Below are 24384 nucleotides of genomic sequence, written 5' to 3' on the forward strand. Positions count from 1 at the left end.
CAGAGAAAATAAGAGGCACATCTCCCTAAGGATATTTTATTCAGACCTATTGGACCAGATGTTGGACTATTTACCTTCCCAGCTACTGTAGTAATTGTGTCCCTAGCTTGTCCTTCGACCTGCCAGTGTCGCATCTAGGGACACAGGTCAACATGTGCCCGAGAGATCACCTCCTCAATTGCTGAAAGCAATAGTTCTATAAGAACTCTGCAGGGAGCTCCTTGGAAGAGTGGACTGGTCTGGTAACGGCCATAGGAATACTTTCACATAATCATGGAAGTCAGCAAATCAGAAATCCAAGCATGTCATCCGTCAGTCGCTGGGAGGAGCTCTGCCACTTTGTCCTTGCGTTGTTCAGTGACAGCATGACTAGGAGAGCAAAAGACATAGGGAAAGACAGTCTGAGGAAGCTTCAAGATAACATCAAGATCTCATTTGCATCACAAATGAATGCAAAATAATTCTTACCTAGAGAGTTCAGGTAATAAGGGTTGATGTCATCCCTTTGACATCAAGAGGAATGCATGAGGGCCAGGGATTAAATTTTGGCTCCAAAACAAGGTGGAAGCTTGGGATTCTTCGCAATCACAGGAACCATCGTGGTTTATTGCTTATGTGATGTAGAGCTCCTCAAAAATATCTATGAAGAATGACTGGCTCTCTGGAGATGTAGCCCCAAGGGATGAGGAATATATGGACTCAAAGGGCGGTATAGTCTAAATCTGAAATGTTTAAGTTAAACAGAGCTGCCCCTCAGCAATTGTCAACTGTTAGTATTGGTGCTGTTCTCCTGGAACTGTACCGGGATGTTTGCTATATTTGATACGCCACTTTTCAGCACTGTGCTGGAATTGCTTATAAACACTTGCATAAGCCAATCTTCTCCATGTTATGTTCCATGCCTTTACGTTGGATGTTTGAAATTAGCCTGGTGGTGGTATTCAGACCATGGAAACCAACAACAAATCAGGGCTTTTTCCCCAGAGACTCAGCTGTTAAACCTTTGCAGCATACCACTGGTTACACTTTCAATATTTGTTGACAGTGATTACTTTAATAATAACCTTTTATGATCAACTGTCCATGTTGAATGAGCTCTGTATTCCAGGGTAGCTGACCCCTCCAGGCTTTGTTTTCAAGATTTCCATGTCAACAGGTGTCTGGCTAGGATTGGCCATTTGTAGGCACTGACAGGGCTCTCGGGAGTGACTGATGGAAGGGAAGCAAGGGCATTTCTATCCCCCTGCTTCTGCCCAAGGTGTGAAGTAATAGATTCATCTCTTTGGTTTTGGCTCCTGACAAAGAGACCTGCCGTGAGGCCAGCTTCTGTAAGATGCTCCCATCTTTAAATGGTGTTATCAGCACTCCTCTCCCTCTGCTCTCTCTGGTCTAAGGTAGAGATGACTTCCTCTTATTACTAATGTCTGGATTGCCTGACTATCATCTATTAGACTCTTAAGCTCTCTCATTACCTGTGTAAATCCTGAATTAAATTCTTCTGCTTAAATATTCAGATGGCATTTGAATCCCAGCTAGATCCTGACTGATATAATGTTTAAGCAACTGGCCAAAGTTCACATAGAAATTAGTTAAGCTTGGATTTGAATCCTGATATGTCTGACTGTAGAAACTATATCCAATACCTTGATACTTCCTTCAAGTCTTGTTCTGGTTTTCTGATCCTCTATTCAAGCTGTCCTTCATGGCCTACTTAGAATGAATAATCAAAACTCCAGGAAGCTCCAGGTAAGGGCTGTATGGGGAGATCCTGGAGAAATGCCTCTATTGGAGTCCAAATGGAAAGCTTCCAACTGTTCGTTCATCTTTGCCTGGAGTTGGAAAATGAACGAAATTAGATGAGCTTTCCAAGGCTCTTTTGTTGTAGGAGTACATGATCTTGCTGTGTCTAAAAATGGTGCTATTTAAGATTTTTGGCCCAAAATGGACACTTAAAATAATGCGACACAACCATGAACACAATAATATGGCTGACCCATTGTCATAGGTTCAGCTATATTTGTTGTTGAATTAGAAATATGTCACATAGCTATGCAGGAAATAGGAAATGATTACAGAGCACATGCACCTGGTCATCATTACCCTTTTCTGGTCCCTTGTAACTCATTGCTTTTAGCTTTCTTTGGACAAAATCTTACCTCATTTTCCTATTTAGGCTGTTCACAAGTGCAGACTCTATCATTGTGCCCAGTTACTCCAAACTGCTGATAGCTGTTGTCATTCACTTTGCTTTGCCTTGCCTGGTACTCTGGTGATGCATGTAAAGGTAATCTCCTGAGAGGCCAAGGCTTACAATTCCCGCTATTGGACCCCTGTATTTATTACTACGACCAGTTTGCTTTTCCCTTTTTCTCATAGTTATATTGACATGTTCATGGTTATATCCTTACATCAATGGGGTTTCATGGGGTTTGTGATGGTGGGGTTGTTGCTGAGTCAGCGAGAGGAAATCAGCCACATCTTAATTGTCTTTGGCCACAGAAACATTTTAGAGATCGTATGCCTGCCCTCACCCCATCCTTGCATTGCAAGATTTTGTAGAAGAGCAAGACTGCAATTATTTCACAAGACATTATTTTCACTTTGATGGCATTTGCCACACATGCAATTTGTTTATTAATTAATTTATTTTTTATTCCCTCCACACAAATAACTTACGAGAGCAGAGTTGTTTTTCCCACCTCTGTAGACAGGGTAGTATCTGGCAGAGTAGGAAGTCCAGAAGTATTTGTTGCTTGAGAAAAAAGTGAATGCAGTGTGCCTGGGTGGCTCAGTCAGTTAAGTGTCTGACTTTGGCTAAGGTCATGATCTTACAGTTCCTGAGTTCAAGTCCCACATCGGGATCTGTGCTGACAGCTCACAGCCTGGAGTCTGCTTTGAATTCTGTGACTCCCTCTGTCTCTCTACCCCTCCCCCACTGTATTCTCTCTCTCTCTCTCTCTGTCTCTCTCTCTCTCTCTCTCTCAAAAATAAATAAATAAACGTTTTTAAAAAAAGAAAAAAAAGTAAATTCCTGAGTGGGGATGGGTAGAGGGGTGCAGGGCAAACATCATACAATACACAACTCCTTTTCTCTGTGCACTTCTGGGCCCTCCGTCGTTTCCTCAGGTAGGAATGAACAACCCAGGCCATTCCTCATGGCCTCAATGTGGTCTTTGCCATTCTAATCCATGTTGCTTCTCAGTTTCCTTCTGGCACATTTTGGTCTATGACCTCTAGATGAAAAGAACTGTGGAAAAGGAAGTCTCCTTCTATATTTTAGAGATAGAATAAATAAAAAGGTCCTCTATTTGGAATAAACCCCACCACCACCACCTTAGGTTTGAATGAACCTTCCATCACTTACAAGTTGTGTTGCCTAAGACAAGACATTCAGTGTTTCTGACGTTCATTCTTTTCCTTATATGTGAAATGTCAGTGACAACTGTATCTTTTTTTTTTTTACTACTACTTCACGCATTGCCGAAGGACTTAAAGGTGGTTTCCTTAGGCACTGTTCTTGCTCCCAAATGACTACTTTTTCTTTCTCCCCTCATTTCTCTTCTCACAAAAATTCTAATTCTTCTCTACAGTGCTCTCATCCAGCTTCCAGGGAGGAATTCTCTCAAGTATCACTATTCTGATAATAATGGGAGTGACTGATGATTGATTCATGCCCTTCCCAGGGAAATTTATAGAAAGCGTGGTGCTTATTTGGCCCAAGCGATACAATTCTAATGATAGGACTGCAGGCTGCATTATAAACTCATTGGAAAGCTATTCGGGTCCACGGAGAATTCTTAAGTTCTCTCAAAATTGCAGCACAAAGACCTGCCTTTCTCATCTACACCTGAGACCAGGTCTGCCCAGCTGATCAACTTTTGGACATGCTATACACAATGTTAGCCAAGATGGCGACTCATGTGGTATAATGCACACTGCCAATGCCTCATAAAGAGGGGAAGTATAGGGCATGTAATGTCAGCCCTCCATAAGTAAAACTTGTGCCCTTCACAGGGGAAAAGAAGCCCCAAGGTGCAGTCTAGCTGCTTGGAAAGTGCCTTGGAAGAAAGTTGTGACCAGAGAGGAAAGAAAAATAATTGAGCATTGGAGTATGGGACTCAGAGGACAACCGAGGACCAGGCTACAGTTCCAGGAAAGGATCAGTCACAGATTAAGAAATCCATTTAGGATTCCAACTGTCACCTTAGATCTTTGATTCAAGTTTATATGATTTGAGGTCTCAAAAGCACTCGATTAATTGTATTGGTCAGAATAGTCTAGATTTGTTTTGTGGCATCACTTTTACTCCTCAGGGCCAGTGACTTAATAGTATAAAACTATTTCTTACTATAGTATATACCTCTTATGGGCTGACAGGGCCTCTGCTCCAGACCCAGATAAACATATTCCAAATGCACAGCTTTGCCTTAGAAGTGACATATGTCACTTGTGCTCATGTCTCACCTGCCAGGACTATTTATATGGCCTGGTCGAACTCCAGAGGAATGTTGTCCAGACATTTGGAAAGACAGTTGAGCCAGACACTAATTGTTATATGTACTGTAGATATCCTCTAGCTGGTGATTCTTATTTGGATCCTGAACTCCTCAAATATCTGATGAAAACTAGAGACCAGCTACCCAGAAAGAATTAGATGGTTATACCCACTTTTGCATACAATTTCATTGAGTTTATAGATTCTGTTACATTTCATCCAGGAAGTCACTGCCAGAAGGGTGCTAGAGCTGGTTTGTAATGGCTTGCAGGAGCCATTTGCAAAAGTTTTAGACGCTTTTTCGCAAACGAGAATTTTGCAAACCAGTTGTTGCTTTGGTAGCTTGAAATGGCTATAGTTGGAGTATTTATACCATGAAAATTGAAAAATACTACCTGTTATCATTCCTTCACATTTTTTCCCTGTAGATTGGTTGCTAACATTTCCTAGCACGCCAGTGGCACTAGCAACCCCTGTTTCTATGAAGACTCCTCCTCCTCTAGATCCGAGATCTCAAATATGATGCATCCCACATGACTCTTCTGTTTGACTAAGTAAGCGATTTCTTGGAGCACAGTTTTGAGAAGGAGTGTGAGGTGTGAAAGTGTACTGGCATCGAGTAGTGATATCTGACCTATTGTCAGGGTGCAGAGTGGCAGCAAAAGGGCTGAATCCTGCTTTTCTGAAACAATAGTCTCCTTCTACAGGTAGGGACACTAAGGCCCCGTGGGATTAAATGAAATGATCTGCTTAAGATCCATTAATGTTTCAATGACCCTGGAACACAGATCTCTGGATTCCTCAGCTGTGTGCAACCATATCTCTGAATCAACACTGAAATAGCTGGTGTCTGCAGCAACCTGACTTAACCAGGGGTCACCCAAGAGACTGTGATTTAGGAGGGGTACGGTTCTGCTGAGTTTACTATCTTGCCTATTGGAGGCCATAGCTTTCTCTCTGTTCATGCTCTTACTCTAGATTGAGCCTACAGAAAACTTTGAAGCAAGCCCTTTCCTGGGAGAGGAGACTGTGCATGCTATAACCTTGGGCCTCTGAGATCTCCATTGGAACTGGAAATTATATTTGGTGATAAAAGACTAGACCAAATCATCCTTTAAATTAGTGAACATCTATTGCCATGACAACCCCTTGGCACCAGCCCCCAAATTAGGTGATTCTTAGTTTACAAATTGAATCAGTTAACTACATTAACTTTGTGTTTGTGTTTTTTCTCATCCACAATTTTAAAAGAGAGACAGAGAACTAAGTCAAAGAAAGAAAAGAAGCTAGAGACCTGGCTGAGGCTGCACCCAGTACATGGCTCCCAAATGGTCTAACATGAGGCTGTTAGGGGTGCTTCCTCTGCATACCACCATTATCCCCAAAGGATTCAACATACCAGTAGGAGTGACCCCTTCATACATTGGGGTACATCAGTGCCTGCCATTTTGGAATGCTCATGTGAGAGTGTACTCAACTAGACTGATCTCACTCTGTCTGCTATGTTCCTAACTGACTAATGGCCCCCATAGCATGGAATAAAAAGCTATCAAAGTTTTGTTGCAATGGCTAATGATAAACATTGGTGGGATGTCAAGGCATTGCCTCTGTGAACAACACGGGACCCTGGGCCTGATCTCCAACAGGCCCTGACCTGCGGATGATGCGCCTTATTCCACATGCAAAGAGATGGGACACAAGCTCTGCTTTGATGCCCAGAATTTCCAGAGTCTGCCTGAAACAGATGGCCCACATCCAGACAAAGAGGAACTTGCTTCTCCTCTTATTCCACATCCTGGAAGTAGCAAAACTGGGCGAGTTTAAGGGACAGCACTGCAGCCCTTTCATTCCCCAGAAAAATCAGACTTACACGAGGGAAGTGATCTGTCCAATGATGCATAGCCACTTAATTTTAAAGTTCATGTAAAGACCCAGTATCCCAGCTTCCAGTCCAGGATGCTGATCAGTGGCATTTCAAGCAGAGTTGAAATTATCTAAATATTGTACTGAAAAAAAAGTGGCATAATTATGCCAAGTTTTATGCTACTCATTTACAATCAAATAATCATTTTGTTTACAAGAAGTGAGGTTTTTTTTTTTTTTTCCTGATTAATTCTAGTTTTTTCTTGATTTGACTGCTCTGGATTTTTGTTTTTGACTTGGCTGTTTTCTTCCTTAATATTCTGGAAGTCATTATCTCAGGAGAAATTAGGACACAGCCTGAAAAATAATTAACAGGAAACATACATTCATGCATATAGTACTTTTTATTTTTCGAGGCATTTTCTACACTCATTCCCTCAAGCAACTTTCGTTCTCAAGCAACTTTGTTAGGCAGATTGATTGTTCTGATCTAACCCATTTAATTGTTGATTTAACCGGACACAGAGAAGTTAAGTAGCATTCACAGCAGCACACACGTATTTAGTAACAAAGCAAGGACTAGGACTGGATTGTATGATTTGAAATTTAATGTTTTTTCCAGGATATTATTGTGTAGCACCTGCCCTAATTTACGTGTTATACCTCCAAGCCTGGAACTAAAAGTTCAAATGCTGATCCATAAACCTGAGAGGTCGCTAAAATAATAATAATAATAATAATAATAATAAAATTATCTTACCTGTTATTTTGGAATATTTTTTCTCCCAACCTTACTTCCCACTTATTTGAGATACTGTCAACATCTAACTTAAAAATACCTGTCAACATATATGTCGTAGAGTCCATACTCACAATTATACTTTATTCATAGAAACGTCTTCCGAATCCTCACCCATAATTGAACTACCTTAATTGTGCACACAATTTGAATCAGTTGCCAAAGCTAGAGTAAATTTGGAGGAGCAGAGTGGAGGGTGGCATTGTAATGAGGTGGGGAATAGGGAGTACACTGCTCCTTTGTGATAACAACAATGAAGAACATGGAGGAAGGTGACAGCAAGGAAGAAAAAGATAAAAAAAAATAGGAATCAAGAGAAAAGACAAGAAAAAGCAGACTGTTACTCTCCAAACACTTGGTAGCCTGGTTCCATTTTGTGAAACTTGGTAGGTGCTCAGGTCTGAAAAATAATCCTGAGCCTTTGAGTACAATGTGATTTAAGTTTATGGAGGCCTTGAGTTCATTAGAGCATGTGGGAGGTAGATTACCACTCATGGTAGAAACATTTCAATCCCACATTGTTGAGACTAATCCACCACAAATAGTTACTGATTGGTTGGTTACTTGTCTGCTTCCTATACTGGAGCCTAAGGAGAGAGGAGAAATGGGGTTGGCATTGTTCAACTGCTATATCCTCACCACCTGTAACAGTGCCTGACACATGGTAGACATTCGATAAAAGTAATTGCCATATTAATTAATTGTGTGACCAGACTTTTTCTAATAAAATTGAATATTTTCTAATGAAATTGAAATATTCACCAACCTCATTCAATTTTATAATTTGAATGACATTTTAAAGAAATTCTACAGTGTCGTGATGAATATAAGAAATTATTATTATCCCATTAGCAAGAACTTGCATTTAATATAGATAAGGTGGCACGCAGGTGGAAAACACCAGCACTCCAACTCTGGGCTACTCTGAGAAGAGAAAATGTGGTCAATCAACGTGGATTCCATGTCACTCTTCATGATGGAAACACTCCATTCGTTCTATGACAGTCAACAGCAACTCTCTGACTCACCTCTCTCATTGTAATGTTGCTCCTAGAATTTGCTACTTCTCACAAAGGTGAAAGATAAAATTTCATTGAAAAGTCTGCCTTTGTGCTGTTTTCTTATGCATTCTCAGACTTAATCTCATTTTATCTGTTGTTTTTTTCCCCCTAACAAATTCCTCCTCGGCTGCCGCTAATCTGTTTTTATTGCAAGAAGTTTGTTACCTCAGCATCCATTTATTGCTTCCACTCTTGACTCCTCACTTTCTTCATTATCAGGCCAAACTTCAATCCTCTTCTCTCACATAGCCCAGTAAAATATACACATGTCAGAATTAGTGATTTCTGTCCATTTTTGTCTGAAATGGTCAAAAGAGAGCTTAAGAAGAAGAAGGAGATCAAGACTAATTGTGTTCCCATCCTACTTCCTACTACATAATAACTGTGTGATCATTTAACCTTTTTGGACTTCATATGGGTAGAGTAAAACTTCATTTTCTTGGGGTCAGGAGGCTGGCAGAGTTATCTTCCTCGAGGTTTTTCCCACTCTAATTTCCATTATGTATTTGTAGTTGACCCATAGACCGCCATTTATACCAACTTGGTGAAGTCATTTCCAGGCAGGGATCCAGAGTGAAGCTATGTCACTGACTTGCTTTAGGAAACAGGTCAAAGCAGACCACTAATTTCTTCTTTGGGTACCTCAGTTTTTTCATGTGTCCAATGGACAGCAGAAAACTCCTCCTTTATGTGGCGTAATGTGAAGGTTAGATGGAGGAGAATGAAAAGACTTGCAACCTATAGAGAATGGCCAGAGTAGTTGTATCACTTCTTTTGTTTCCCCATGAATCTTCACATAGATGGCTCTTTGTTGCCAAAAGGCAGGGTGATTTACAACCTTGCCCTCAGTTCAGGTGTACATCTGATTCTGATGGATCAGTTTCCGTTCAGTTGAGGAGGCTGAATTTGAATTTTTTCCTATTCCAAATAAGTCCCAGGGAGGATGCTTTCTGTAGCCGTGACGATGGGAAGAAACACCCACATGCTATGCCTCTAGAAGACTTGGTTACCTGGGGCTGAGGGACAAACAGGAAGTTAGACTTCCTTCCTCAACAGGACAACTATGCTCTTTGTGCACTGGATACTGAGTGGATTGACTCATTTGAAGCAATATTTCCCCATGACATTGAGGAATACCTACACCAGCACCATAATTAACTGTGACCTGGAATTAATTTATATGTAACTTGGTGGTATATTCCTCTAACCTCCTTGTTTAGCAGAAAAATGTAGGCTCATTCAGTCACTTCTGTTTTGGTTTTGAGGTAGATTGTGTGCTTTCTTTGGTGTTACCAGCTCGGAAGAAGGTATTTAAGACCCATTTTATTTTTCTGGGTGGGTGGGTGGGGACTCACATTTGTTTAGACCATCATATTTTTGCTTATGCCTGGAAGAAGAGTTAGTTGCTATTAGCAGCTGGATAGACTCTGCAGGGGCACGGAGGGTCATCATTTCAGAGTGGGTATTATGTGAGTGATGGGTTGAATGCTGGTGGCCAGTGAGCTCCCCTGGAGGGCAATGAGAGACTCATCTGCAGTGAAGGTTCCTGGTCCTTGCAATTTTTTTATTCAGAGATGGAGGTTTATCTTATCCTTATACTTTTGTCTCCCCTGTTCCTCTGCATCTGCACTTCTCCTTTTCCAGCCTCTGTCATTTATCAGTCTCTGCAAGTGGAGGTCTGAATCGCCTTATCCAGATCAGTTTACAGAATATTTGTCAATGTTTCTACAATGTTTCACTGTCTATGTGGAGAAGAGAAGGAATGGGCCCTGAGGGTATAATTAAAATAATTTCGTGGGGGTGGAGGACATACTGTTTGATTCTGGAAAAGACCATGTTTCCTCATATAGATAATTTTAGTGATGGAAGGTAGTTTCATGTTCTCAGTAAAAACTAGGGTAGTGCTGAAGGTTCTAACTAGCCTAATAAAATCACCTTATCTTGATGCCCTGTCCAGTACAGTACAGTCTTTTTTTTAATGTTTATTTATTTTTGAAAGAGCGAGAGAGTGGAAGGGGGCAGAGAGAGAGAGAGAGAGAGAGAGAGAGAGAGAGAGAGAGAGGAGTACAGAAGTCTGAACTGGGCTCTGTGTTGAGAGCAGCGAGCCCAACACGGGGCTCTAACTCATGAATCATGAGATCACGACCTGGGACGAAGTTGGACGCTTAACTGACTGAACTACCCAGGCACCCCCAGTGCAGTACAGTCTTGTGTAGTAGTGAATACACAGGAAGTCTTCAACAGACACACACTGGATAAAAAACAAGGCATCATACAAGTGGTCAAGCGGAGAGAATACTGTCCCTATTTAGCCTTCTAGTCCCTCATCTTCTGAGGCTCCAGACTTGAGCAAGGATTTGTTGTTTATTAGAACAGCATCTCAGGAAGAAAGAAGGGGGATGCTTGCTAGCCCAACACCAGGTCCCCCTGGACACTGAGGACCACCGTCACTCAATTCTTTAGTACATTATTATTGCAGGTCAGCACAACCTAAATCCCTTCCAAGAATTGCCTGTGGTCATTAAGAAAGCAGGGGACTTGTGACATAATAGGTAGGTATAGGAAAAAAAAATCTGTGACACTCAGCACTGAGGGAAAAGATAAACTCTGTCATAGCAAATTTCAAAGCCTTTCTCAATAGGATGCTACTAATGTACATTCTATTTTTTGCATGTCGCAGCATTTGTCAAGTGAAATATTTAGGACATATAAATGGGAAACGGTGGCTGGGATCTCTTTTTAGTTGTTATTTTTAACTTGTAGAAAGTGAAGCAAAGTGATGTCGATAGAAGTGCCCCTTTCCTCATTAGTAGTTATCCTGATCCAATGGAGGAAAGACATGCAGAACAAATCTACCAGCCCCAAGTGGAATACCCTTGCTTTTCTCCATGACTTCCTATCTATGCCACCAACACTCGTTGCATCTTTATATTGGTTCTCTAGCCTTATAATGAAGGTGTGAGGCAATCGCTTGGGGCTAGACTATAGAGAACCCCAAATGTTATGCTAAGCAGCATCCAGTGATATTTGGTAAGACCTTAGAAACTATCACAAATGGAAAAATAAAATAAGCAAAGATGCCTTTTGTAAGATAGTTGTTGCAGTGTTGAAGATAGTTGTAGCAGTGTTGAAAAATTGAGTTAAATGATACATTGGAAAAGATTGAAATGGAACCCATGTTAGAAGGCTGTGGTCCAGGTGAGACCATGATGAATTAGGTATGCTGGTGGAGTTACAATGAAAAGGAGAATGTGGATGCTGTCTCAACATCTCTGGATTTACAGCAACCCCACCATACAACACTAGAAATTGATGTCAGCCTCTTTGCTCTGCTGCTAATGTTATAATGATATTATTTGTGGTAAATAAATAATAGCTAGTTATTACTGAGTACTTATTATGCATCAGGCGTGTGTTACTCAATGCTTTGCATTCATGATTTCATGGATTGTCCTCAACCACTCTGCCAGGCAGGCGTATTACTATCCTACTTTTGCAGTTGAGGGTGTTGATGCTTTATGAAGTGGAGTAACTTGACCAAGTCCTCACAGCAGGTAAGCAGCTGAGCTGGAATTTGAACCTAGGTGCATATGACTTTAAAGTCTATCCCCTTTACCATACACTGCCCCTCTTGTCTACAGTGTAAAGCAGTCCTTTGCCATGTCCAAGGGAAATAATAGTACATTTCTTGTAATATTGTGGTAGTTTTCACTTTGTATAAGAGGGAGTAGAAAGGAGACTCTAGAAGAAGGCTTTGTTTTAGAACAAGGGAAAGAAAAAAAAGTCATTTGCTAAAATAAAGTTTTAAGGTATCATCTTAAAGTGTGGGGTGAAAGATTGAGAGAGCCAAAGAGACATCCCAGCTGAGCCCAAGAAAAGATATTTAAAAATTTTTTTTTAACGTTTATTTATTTTTGAGACAGAGAGAGACAGAGCATGAACGGGGGAGGGTCAGAGAGAGGGAGACACAGAATCCGAAGCAGGCTCCAGGCTCCGAGCCGTCAGCACAGAGCCCGATGCGGGGCTGGAATTCACGAACGGTGAGATCATGACCTGAGCCAAAGTCAGACGCTCAACCGACTGAGCCACCCAGGCGCCCCTAGAAAGGATATTTTAAGTGAAGGATTACTTGCATGCTCCAAAGGAAGGTGAGTCGAAGAGAGAAGAGAAACTCCAATTAGTCTTCTAATTTATTGATTTTGAATCACATTCTTGAGCATGTCTTTACTGATGGGATTATAGTGGTCAGAAACAAAGCAGTTGAGTTCTGGAAGTCTCCTGCACTGAGAGATTAATGTCAAATGCAAGTGACTTGCCAACAAATTGGAGATAAGTGAGGGTGGAAATTGATGCCTCAGGGTAGACCCCGAAGTTTGGAAACACTTGGGTGAGAATAATGGCGCTCGTAGCAGGATTTCAATGCTGAGTAGGGGAAGTGGTGTAGAGTGTTACTTGGAGAAATATTCAATTGAGAGTGATCTGGAAACACCGGAATACAGGTTTGTATGCCAACAAAAGAGTAGCCTGCTGGGGTCAGTTCAGGTTGGTGGCTGCCCAGTGGTGAGCTCTGCTATGCAGACCTTGGAAATCACCGGAAGATGGACATACAGAATCTTCAGAGCATTTTCTGAGGGTGTGTCTCACATTAAATGCACACTTGAAAGTCTTCCCTTCCCCTGGGAGAGATTGTGTGCTGCATGTGGCTTCCATTTAGGAATGAAGAATTATTTACAGAGGTTTGCTGCTAACAAGGGCTTTGATTATACAGGGAAGGTTTGTCCTTTTTGTGATGAAAATTCTCATTGCAGTGCATTAAATTAGATGCAAAACATCCTCATTAACACAGCCAATCTGGTAAATAATGTCTTAGGGAAATTGTCTTATTAATTAATAATTAGGACCTTTGCTCAACAGAATGTTGGAATCCTGATTTTATAAATGAGGCTCCCTTCTTCACCCATTCTGGGTTGGGTTTTTTGTTTGTTTGTTTGTTTGGTTGGTTGGTTGGTTGGTTGGTTGGTTGGTTTTCTTTACCCTGTATTCCTTGTGAAAGTAGGAACATAAGAGAATAATAAATATAAGTGAATGGAGCTTTTCTCAGGTCTAAGCTTTGCTGTAAGCTTCTCTCCACAGTTGGAATTCCTCCCTGGTTCAATGTTAGAATGAAGCAAAAGCTGCTCTGGATATTTACTGGTGTTACAGATGTAGAAATGATTCCTACTAAAGATGACTTTAGACATCATTTAGTTCAGTTTCCCATCTATACAAGGCTGTGTTGTGAGATTTCTCCAATGCACAACTGCACATTGTCTGCTTGTTTGAATAGAATGTGACTCTCACAACTTTATGCTGCTTATACTGCTGTAGACAACATGAAGCAGGAAGCTCCTCTTAATTCTGAGACAAAATGAGACTCCTTAAATTCTACTTACTGACCATATGGTATTTATCTTTCTCTAACTGACTTATTTTACTTAACATTGTACCCTTTAGGTCCATCTGTATTGTTGCAAATGGTAAGATCTCATTCTTTTTAGAGCTCAGTGATAATCTATCATTATATATATATATATATATATATATATATATATATATAATACCCCCCCCCACACACACACACACAAATGTCACTTTTCTTTATCCATTCATCTATTGATGGACACTTGGATTGCTTCCATATCTTGGCTACTATAAATAATGCTGCAATAAGCATAGGACGCATATATCATTTTGAGTTAGTGGCTTCATTTCATTTCGGTAAATACCCAGTAGTGGAATTACTGAATCACATGGTAATTCTATTTCTAACTTTTTGAGGAACCTCCATATCCTATTCTAAAGTGGCTACACTTTGCATTCCCACCGATAGTGCACAAGGGTTCCTTTTTCACCACATCCTCGCCAATACTTGTTATTATTTCTGGTGTTTTTGATTTTAGCCATTCTGACATGTGTAAGGTGATACCTCATTATGGTTTTAATTTGCATTTCCATGATTATTAGTGATGTTGAGCATCTTTTCATATGTCTTTGGGCCATCGGTATGTCTTCTTTGGAAAAAGGTCTATGCAGGGCCTCTGCCCATGGTTTAATTTTTTATTTCTGTGTGTGCGTTTGTGTGTGTGTGTGTGTATGTGTGTGTGTGTTTCACTTATATGTAGAATTTAAGACACAAACAAACCAACAGAGTAAAAAGAGATAAACTAAAAACAAGTTCTTAAATACAGAGAACAAACTGGTGGTTGCCAGAGGAGAGGTTGGGGGGTGCAGATAAAAGGGATTAAGAGTACACGTACCTTGAGGAGCACTGAGAAATGTATGGAATTGTTGAATCTCTATACTGGATACCTGAAACTAATATGACACTGATTGTTAATTATACTTGAATTAACAAATATAAGTTTTTTACTTAATGATCTTACATGTTCTCTGGTGTAACTCCTATGCCTCAGTTCCTTTTATTTCTCATGATGGTTCTTCATATATTTGCAGCCAACTCTGCTACAGCCTTTTAGTCCAATGGAAAGTTAAGGAGGGCACTTGTTGGGATGAGCACTGGGTGTCATGTGTAAGAGATGAGTCACTGGGTTCTAGTCCTGAAGCCAAGACTACACTGTATGTTAACTAACTTGAAGATAAGTTGAAAAAAATAAATAAATGCATAAACAAAAAGTTAACATTTTTCTTCACTTGCTCTCTACATGGTTCATTTTCAAAACAAATTTACTTCTCTGTGGTAGCATCCTTCCACTTCTAGTGGAAATGAGAAATTCTTCCTTTTCAAACACTGCAACACATAGATAAAGAAGATAATTTCAGAGAAGTAATTGGAAAATGTGGAAAATAAAATGAAAGAAGGTGACTTGTGGGGTGGGAGGAATTAGGTGGTTAATTTTTTTCAAGTTGATTTATTTATTTTGAGAGACAGAGAGCACAAGGAGGTGAGGGGCAGAATGAGACAGAGAGAGAGAGAGAGAGAGAGAGAGAGAGAGAGAGAGAATCCCAAGGAGACTTCACATGGTCAGTGCAGAGCCAGAGACAGGGCTTGAACCCACATACTGAGATCACGACCTGAGCCAAAACCAAGAATAGAGTGCTTAACTGACTGAGCAACCCAGGCACCCCTAAGTGGTTAATTTTTGATAATGTAGCTAAAGAAGTGCTCTGAGCAAGCCTCATTTACTTTTAAGTGTAAATTCCAAAAAGGGATCCAGCCATACAAAGTTCAGAAAGCAGAATGTTAGGGGCTCCTGGGTGGCTCAGTCAGTTAAGCGTCTGACTTTGGCTCAGGTCATAATCCACGGCTCGTGAGTTTGAGCCCATGTTGGCAGATAGCCAACAAGCAGATAGCTCAGAGCCTGGAGTCTTCTTTGGATTCTGTGTCTCCCTCTCTCTCTGCCCCTCCCCAACTTGTGCTCTGTCTCTCTCTCTTTCTCAAAAATAAATAAGCATGAAAAAAAGAAAGAAAGCAGAATATTATAATTAAAAGGACAGTGGTATATAGGCCCTAAACAGAAATGGCATTAATATAACTGAAAGGCTGAGCTCTTGACAATTTCTATTTTTTCCACATTGCTCTTAAAGGGAGGTGTTCAGAATTGAACACAGGGGAGTAGATGCCTCCAACTAGTGCCCACTGCAGGGATCTCATGAGTCAAGATGTCACTTTGTAGTCTTAAGGCACAGTTGACTTGCTTAAGCTTCTGACACCTTGGATTGTAGCACTCACATGACCTGCTGTCAATCAATCTCCCTACATCTGCATTTGTAAAATCAATCAGGTTTATTTTTTATTTTATTTTTTTTTTAATTTTTACTTATTTACTTTTGATAGAGAAACAGAGCTCAAGTGTGGGAAGGACAGAGACAGAGAGGGAGACACAGAATCGGAGGCAGGCTGCAGGCTCTGAGATGTCAGTGCAGAGACCAACATGCGGCTCGAACTCAAACTGTGAGATCATGACCTGAGCTGAAGTCAGACACTTACCTGACTGAGCCACCCAGGTACCCCAAATCAATCATGTTTAATGCGAATATAAGAATCGTCTCATTTTCTGTTTAAGTTTTATTATGTTTGTTTACATAGAGTGTAACAGCTCTAAGACATTTTGCATTTTATTTCGGCCACCACCGTCATCTAGTCATCTGATAGTAATTCATGACACATACTTTATGTGACTGTATGCAACTCTTGGATGCCAATGTTCAACGAAACAGGTTGAATCCCACAGCTCTGCTCCAGAAAACCTTTCCTCCACCTCCAGAGCCATCAATACATTTCACCATGGATGCTTAACCAGTTCAATTGTCACAGAAGTATTACCACATCTTCGTCTCAATTAAATCATGGGTTTTTTGCAAGTATGTCATGAGAGATTATGTCCAGTGTATTCATGAAGCTACAATAGATTTAGCATTCTTTTTATTTTTCAATAACATAACTAAACTGGAAGGAAAAAAGAGAATGAATTAAAATAAGATGGAGTGAACAAACATACAAACAACAGAAAGAAAACAGGAACTGAATTTGGCACAATTCCCTATCTGGACACCTATATAGTTTTATGGAATCTTTTGTAAATGCCCTCAAGCTACCTGCATCATAACACAATGTAGAATTTTAATGCAGTTGACCTTGACTTCCTTGCTCCTTGCTTTGTAGTGAGAAGGCATGGGACTCCTGTTCTTCTCCCTGCCCTTTACATGGCTGGTTCATTGTCAGGATTCAGCTTTCAGCGTTGATCTTTCCTCCTTCAAAAGGTCACCTGTGATCCCCCTTCTAAAGCAAATCCCACTTACAACCCCCTTTATGCCTCATCTCAACATCCTGCTTGTTTCCTTTGTAGAATTTACCATAAATATTTATAAATAAATTTATTAAATTATAAACTACATTTATAAGTTTATAATTATAAGCTAAATTTATTAAAGTAGAATTTGCCATCCTTATTCACATTTATTTATTTGATTTTGGCCCTTGTTTCTACCAGACACCAAGCTCCAGGCATGCTGGGATAGTGCCTGCCTGGGTCACCCCCTTAATCTCATTGCCTGCTGGTTTTGAATGATTGGAGGAAGGATGTATGAATGTATATATGTATGAATAAGATATTAATGAAAGTTCATGGGTTGTATCAGTAGACAGGCCTGAGTTAAAATTCTAGTTCAGCCACTTACTAGCTGTATTCCTTTAGGCAAGTCACATAATCTCATTGATCTTTAGATTCCTCCTACTAAAAATGGATTGTTCTGAAATCAAGCCCGTGAAAATACCTGCTATGCACTAGGTCCTTACTGCCTACTAGTTTTCTTCTCTGTCATCCATTTCTTTAGTCTTTTGACATAATCTCCATTCTCTCTGAAATTCTCAAAGATTACCTATATTGTCCCTGACACATCTGTAGGTTTCTATCAGTAGCACTGATGCAATTCTTTTTTTTTTCCTTAAGCCTTTGACTTGTCCATATGACTCATTCACTGTCTCATCTTTCAAGATGATTGCTTCCAGTTTTCTAGTTGGAGACCCATTCTTTCTCAAGAAATAATCTTTACATCCCCTTCTTTATCAAACATTATGACTAGTTAGGTAAGTGGTTTACCTCCCCGGGTCATATTTGTGTATTGAATGATGCAGATGTGTTTCTTGACTAGCAAATTGATTTATCAAGGCATTATATTTAGCATATATATCTTCCATTCCCTAAGGTCCTATCCTATGCCTATCTGAAAAGACAAGATTGAGAGTAGAGCAGAGATCTTGAAGAACTTTTTTTTTTCTATAACATAAAGGCATCTTCGGTTATGATGAATTCAAAATCTTAAAATTAGAAAATTATGTCTGAGATCATGTAATCCAAACTTCCCTCTTTTTTTGTTTGAAAGGCAAAAATATCAAAATGAAAAAGAGTAACCTTACCTGCTGTATGAAAAATCAAGAGTATATCCCATGTATCCAGATTTTAGGCCACTAATCTCTCTTTGAAAATTAACTACTGATATTTGGTGAGCCATTTCCATGTGCCAATGAAATGATTTGTTTAATCTTTAGAGTTAACTTTAGGCAGAAAACAACATTATTATCCCCATTTTACTTATATGGAAACTGAGGCTAATAACAGTTGCTCACATTTTGCTCACATTCTCATTGCAGAGCCTTTAGTCTGCAACTGTCTGACTCTAGTTACCTGGCAGGGGCAACCGTGAACTTGTGCTGCTTCCTTTGGTTCACCTCAGGGGCAAAGGAAGGATGAGGTCGAGGAAATATAATCTGTATTGAATGACTTCACTCTTGCCAGATCCTAAGGAGCAGGAATTAGTCATGGTTTCTAAGAATCCCTGAAGAATAATTCTGCAGGTGAGAGTAATCTATGCCACCACGTGCCTTTAATACTGTAATTGGGGCAAATTTAAAAGAATGACAGGAATCACAGAAGTTGGCATTGCCCTTGAAGTTTACCTCCTGAGTCATGTCTTTCATTGGAGCTTTTGGCAAAGCTGTCAGATGACACGCTGGCATTTATAAGTTGTTCTTCTCTGGCAATCCCCAAAACTGAGGTGTTCTTAAGATTTAAGGGGTCTACAGGAAAACTCCCAGGTCCCAGAAAGCTATTTTACCTTCTGTCAGAAAGCCATGACTCAGATAGTCCAATGTTCTTTCTAACATAAAGGTACCATGGAAAGTTTAAGATGGTCTAAAAGCACAAATTAGTACAAGTTTGTTCAATCTATTATCATTTTTGTAATGCAGGCTATGTGCCAAATATGATAATAAGTACTCCCTATATGCTAACTTTACTCCATGTAGCATTCTACAAGTTTATTATTCCCATTTTGCAAATGATGAAAATCGCTCAGAGAATTATATTGTCATTGTCAAGACCACACAGCAAAGCCAAGTTCCAAGATGATTGCCTTCAAAGTCCCTTCCATTATGCCATTCTATATATATTTTTTCTTATTATTATTCCTGATGTCAGAGTTAACATTGTTAACAAGGTCTTTATATCCCAACAATAATTAGATTCTTGAGAGGGAGGACACACTGATCCAAAGGGCTCTGATTGAGGGGCCAAGGGCGTGGTGAAGGGGTGATGCATAAAGTTTAAGAAGAGAAAGTGGAAGGAAGAGAGAGGGTAGGAAAATGGACTTCTAAGGCCAATTTTGCCTTCCATTATAGGCATCCTTTTTCTGTGCACTGTCTTGTGAAGCATAGAGTAGCAGGCACACTGCAGCCAGGGATGTCTATGAACATGAAAAGGAATAATATTGCCTCTTCTGAGCACACCGGCTAAAACGAAATCTGACTAAAATTCAAAGTGATAAGCGAGCCTATCTTGGCGATGCCTTTGAGATTTCTCTTTCATCCTCGAACCCCAGAGCTGAGTGTTATCTATTTCCCGTGGGTTTTTCAGCCGTCTTCTTTGCATAGTTGGAAGGACAAAATGGGAGACTGGAGGACAGTGTTTAGGCCATAACACCACCTAACCATCAACCGGAACAGATCTGAGATCTGTATTTTTATATGAAAAAAAATCATTTGGAAAACAATTCTGCTGTTTAGAAAAGTGAAAAAAATGGACTTCTGCATTTTATAAGAAAGCAATCTTAGACTCAAAGAAAGTAGAAATCATTGAAGATCGTGTAGTTGGTTTCCATATCAAAGTGAAATTTAGACCACAAGTGTCCTGACTCCCAAACCAGTGCGAATTTCCAATATCACAAATGTTTATTTTTTTGGTGTTTAAGTCTTGCATGAAATATTAAAGTTGCCTTTGTATAGCGTCCCCAAGCAGTAGCATTTCATGTCATACTGCAAGTCTACAGAGACCGCCTTTGACCAGAGGTCGACTTCCCGAGAAAGACTCGAATCATTGTTTTTAGCATGACGTATACTTATTTGATTTATGCTGACCCAAGCAGAAGGTCGACTGACAGGTCTATCTAGGTCCTTCTAATTGGTTGCTTTGGAACACTCTCACCAACATTTATCTCTTATCTTTTTGATAATAGCCGTTCTAACAGGTGTGAAGTAATTTCTCATTGTGGTTTTCATTTGCACCCCCCCTGATGCTTAGTATTGCTGAGCATCTTTTCATGTACCTGGTGGTGATTTGTATGCCCTTCTCTGCTAAAAGGTCTGTTCAGATCCCCTGCCCGTTTCTAAATTGGGTTGTTCGCAGTTTTGCTACTGAATTATATGAGTTCCTTACATATAGTTTTCATATCATCCCCTTATCAGATGGTGTATGGTTTGCAAATATTTTCTCCCATTTCAAAGTTGCCTTTTCATTTTGTTCATTTGTTCTTCAGCTGTGCAGAACTTTTTTTTAATTTGACAAAGTCACTCTTGTCTAATTTTTTCTTTTGTGGCTTGTGGTTTCGCTGTCATATTCAACAAATCGTTGCCAAGACCAATGTCAAGAAGATTTTCCCCTGTGTCTTCTTCTAAGATTTTACTGTAATCAGGCCTTACATTTAAGTCTTAATTCATTTCAAGTTAACTTCTGTGAGTGGTGTCAGATAAGGTTGCAATTTGATTCTTTTGCATATGAATCTCCAGTTTTCCCAGCACCATTTATTGAAAAAACTCTTCTTTCCCCCGAGTATTGTTGGTTTTCTTGTCAAATATTCATTGCCTGTATATGTGTGGGTTAATTTCTAGGATCTCAATTCTATTCCATTCATCTCTGTGCCTGTTTTTATGCCAGGACCATATTGTTTTAATTACTATAACTTTGTAGTATAGTTTGAAATCAGGAAGTATGACACCTACAGTTTTATTCTTATTTCTCACATTTGCTTTAACTCTTCAGGGTTTGTTGTCAATCCATACAAATTTTAGGATTGCTTTTTCCATTTCTGTAAAAAATGCCACTGGTTTTTGTTATGGATTGCACCGAATCTGTAGACGGTTTTAGATAGCATGGACATTTCAACAATATTAATTCTTCCATTCCATGAACATGGGGTATGTTTCCATTTACTTGTGTTTTCCTCAGTTTCTTTCATCAGTATTTTATTGTTTTAATGTAAACATCTTTCACCCCTTGGTCAAATGTATTCCTAATGATTTTATTATTTTGATGCTATTGTAAATGGAATTGTGTTTTTTTATTTCTATATCAGATATTTTGTTGTTAGTGTATAGAAATACTATTGATTTCTGTATGTTGATTTTGCATCCTGCAACTTTACTGAATTCATTCGTGAGCTTTAACATTTTTAGGGGTAGTCTTTAGAGTTTTATATATGATGTTTCGTTATCTGCAAACAGAGACAGTATTGCTTTCTCTTTTTTGATTGGAATGCCTTTAAATTTTCTTTCTTGTCCAGTGGCTTAGCTATGACTTCTAGTTTTACATGAAATGAGAGTGGTGAGAGCAGGCACCCTTGTCTTGTTCCTGATTTTAGAGGGGAAGTTTTCAGCTTTTTGCCACTGAGTATGATGTTAGTAGTGGGTATGTCAGACATAGCCTTTATTAAATTGAGGTATATTCCTTCTATCTGTTGAGAGCTTTTATCATAAAATGGTGTTAAATTTTGTCAAGTGCTTTTTCTACATTTATTGAGAGGATAATATGACTTTTTCCTTTGTTCTCTCAATGGGGTGTATCATGTTTATTGATTTGTGCACCCCTTCTACCATCTTAGGGATAAGTCCCAGTTAATCATGGTGTATGATCATTTTCATGTGCAGTTGAATTCGGATTGCTAGAATTTTGCTGAGAATGGTTGCCTGTGTATTCATCAGGGATATTGGCCTGTAGTTTTCTCTTCTGGATTTGGTATAAGGGCAACTCTGGACTCATAAAATTAGTTTGGAGGTACTCTATCTTCTTTGATTTTGTGGAAAAATTTCAGAAGGATTGGCATGATCTCTTCTTTAAATATTTGGCAGAATTATCAGTGAAATGATGTGGTCTGGGATTTTCATTGTTGGGAGATATTTTTGTTAACTACTGCTTAAATTTCTGTGTATTTATTGGTCCGTTCAGATTTTCTTTTTCTTCATGATTCAGTCTTGGTAAGTTGTATGTTTCTAAGAATTTATCAATTTCTTCTAGGTCATCCTAATCACCTGCATATAATTTGGTCTCTTGTGATCCTTTGTACTTTTGTGGTGTCTCCTATAATGTTTCTTCTCTTATTTATAATTTTGTTTGAGTCTTCCCTTTTTATCTTGGTTACTCTAGCTACATCTTTGTTAGTTTTGCTCACCTTAAAACAACCATTATTTTCATTTATTTATTTATTTATTTATTTATTTATTTGAGAGAGAGCACGGGCAGGAGAGGGGGGAAAAGGGAGACAGAGAGAGAGAGAATCTTCAGCAGGCTCCACACACAGTGCAGAGCTGGACACGGGGCTTGATCCCATGACCCTGGGATCATGACCTGAGCTGATATCAAAAGTTGGAGGCTCAACCAATTTAGGCACCCAGGAGCTCCAATATTTGTTGATTGTTAAACATGTCTTTGTAGTCTCTCTTTTATTTCTGTCCTGGTCTTTGTTATCTCTTTCCTTCTACTAACTTTGGACTTAGTTTTTCTTTTTCTAATTCCTTCAGGTGTAAAACTAAGTTGTTGTTGTGAAATCTTTCTTTTTTCTTAATGTAAGCATTTAGTTATAAAAGTCCCTCTTAGCACTGCTTTTCTACATCCCATAAGATTTGTTATCTTGGGTTTTTATTTTCATTTTGTCTCAAGATATTTTCTGACTTCCCTTTTGATTGCTTCTTTGACCCACTGGTTGTTGAGGAGTGTGTTGTTTGATATCCACATGTTTGTGAATTGTTCAGTTCTCCTCCTGTTATTGATTTCTAGGTTTTTACCATTATGGTTAGAAAAGATACTAGATATGACTTTAATCTTCTTAAATGTGTTAAAGTTTGCTTTGTGGCCCAGCATATAGTCTATCCTAGAGAATGGTCCATGTGTACTTGAGAAAAATGTGTATTTTATTTTTTTTTTAATTTTTTTTCAACGTTTTATTTATTTTTGGGACAGAGAGAGATAGAGCATGAACAGGGGAGGGGCAGAGAGAGAGGGAGACACAGAATCGGAAACAGGCTCCAGGCTCTGAGCCATCAGCCCAGAGCCAGACGCGGGGCTCGAACTCCTGGACCGCGAGATCGTGACCTGGCTGAAGTCGGACGCCTAACCGACTGCGCCACCCAGGCGCCCCGAAAAATGTGTATTTTAATGCTGTTGGCTGTAGTATATATGTATATTAAGACCATTTGCTCTGTATTGTTATTCAGGCATGCTGTATCCTTATGAATTTTCTGTATCAGTGATCTATCCAACATTGAAAGTGGAATATTGAAGTCCTTTCCTACTGTTACATTGCTTTCTATCTCTCCCTTCAGTTCTGTTGTTATCTACTTTAGGGGCACCTGGGTGGCTCAGTCAGTAAGCATCTGACTCTTGATTTCAGCTCAGGTCATGATCACATGGTTCAGGAGATTGAGCCCTGTGGTGGGCTCTGTGCTGATGGCGTGGAGACTGCTTGGTATTCTCTCTCTCCTCTCTCTGTCCCTCTCCTTGCTCTCTCTCTCTCTCTCTCTCAAAATAAATAAACTTGAAAAGAAATTGCTTTAAATATCTGTGTGTTATAATGTTGGGTGTATATATAATTACACTGTTATATGCTCTTGATTTATTGACCTCTTCATCACTATCTAGTGACCTTCTTTATCTCTTGGGATGAGTTTTGACTGAAAGTCTATGTTTACTACCCAATGCATGGGTGGCTATGACTCAACCCAGGTCCCTTGGCATATGGTGCTGGTCTGTACTCAAAACCAAATGGTGACCATAGTTAAATTCTTAGAGGTACAAAGCTATTTAGCTTTCTGTCATCTGAACCATGGTTGGTAAGTCAGCCACCTGGCTGTGAGCATGTTTTCTCAAAATGACTCTCCTGAGTTCTGCACTACACCGAGGTTTTACAATCTCTTACCTGGATCCCAGGGCTCCCATGAAAGCATTTTGTCCATGGATGGATGCAATTGTTATTGTTGAGGGAGAGACACATGTGAGAGATTTCTTATTTGGCTTTTTTCTGGTATCACTCTGAATATTTTTTTATTCTTTGGCGAAATATACGCAATGCAAATATTTTCTCCAAGTTTACAGCTCTCTTTCTCACGCTCTCAATGGTGTCTT

The sequence above is a fragment of the Prionailurus bengalensis genome, chromosome B3, assembly GCF_016509475.1.
Source record: "Prionailurus bengalensis isolate Pbe53 chromosome B3, Fcat_Pben_1.1_paternal_pri, whole genome shotgun sequence".
Classification (NCBI taxonomy): domain Eukaryota; kingdom Metazoa; phylum Chordata; class Mammalia; order Carnivora; family Felidae; genus Prionailurus; species Prionailurus bengalensis.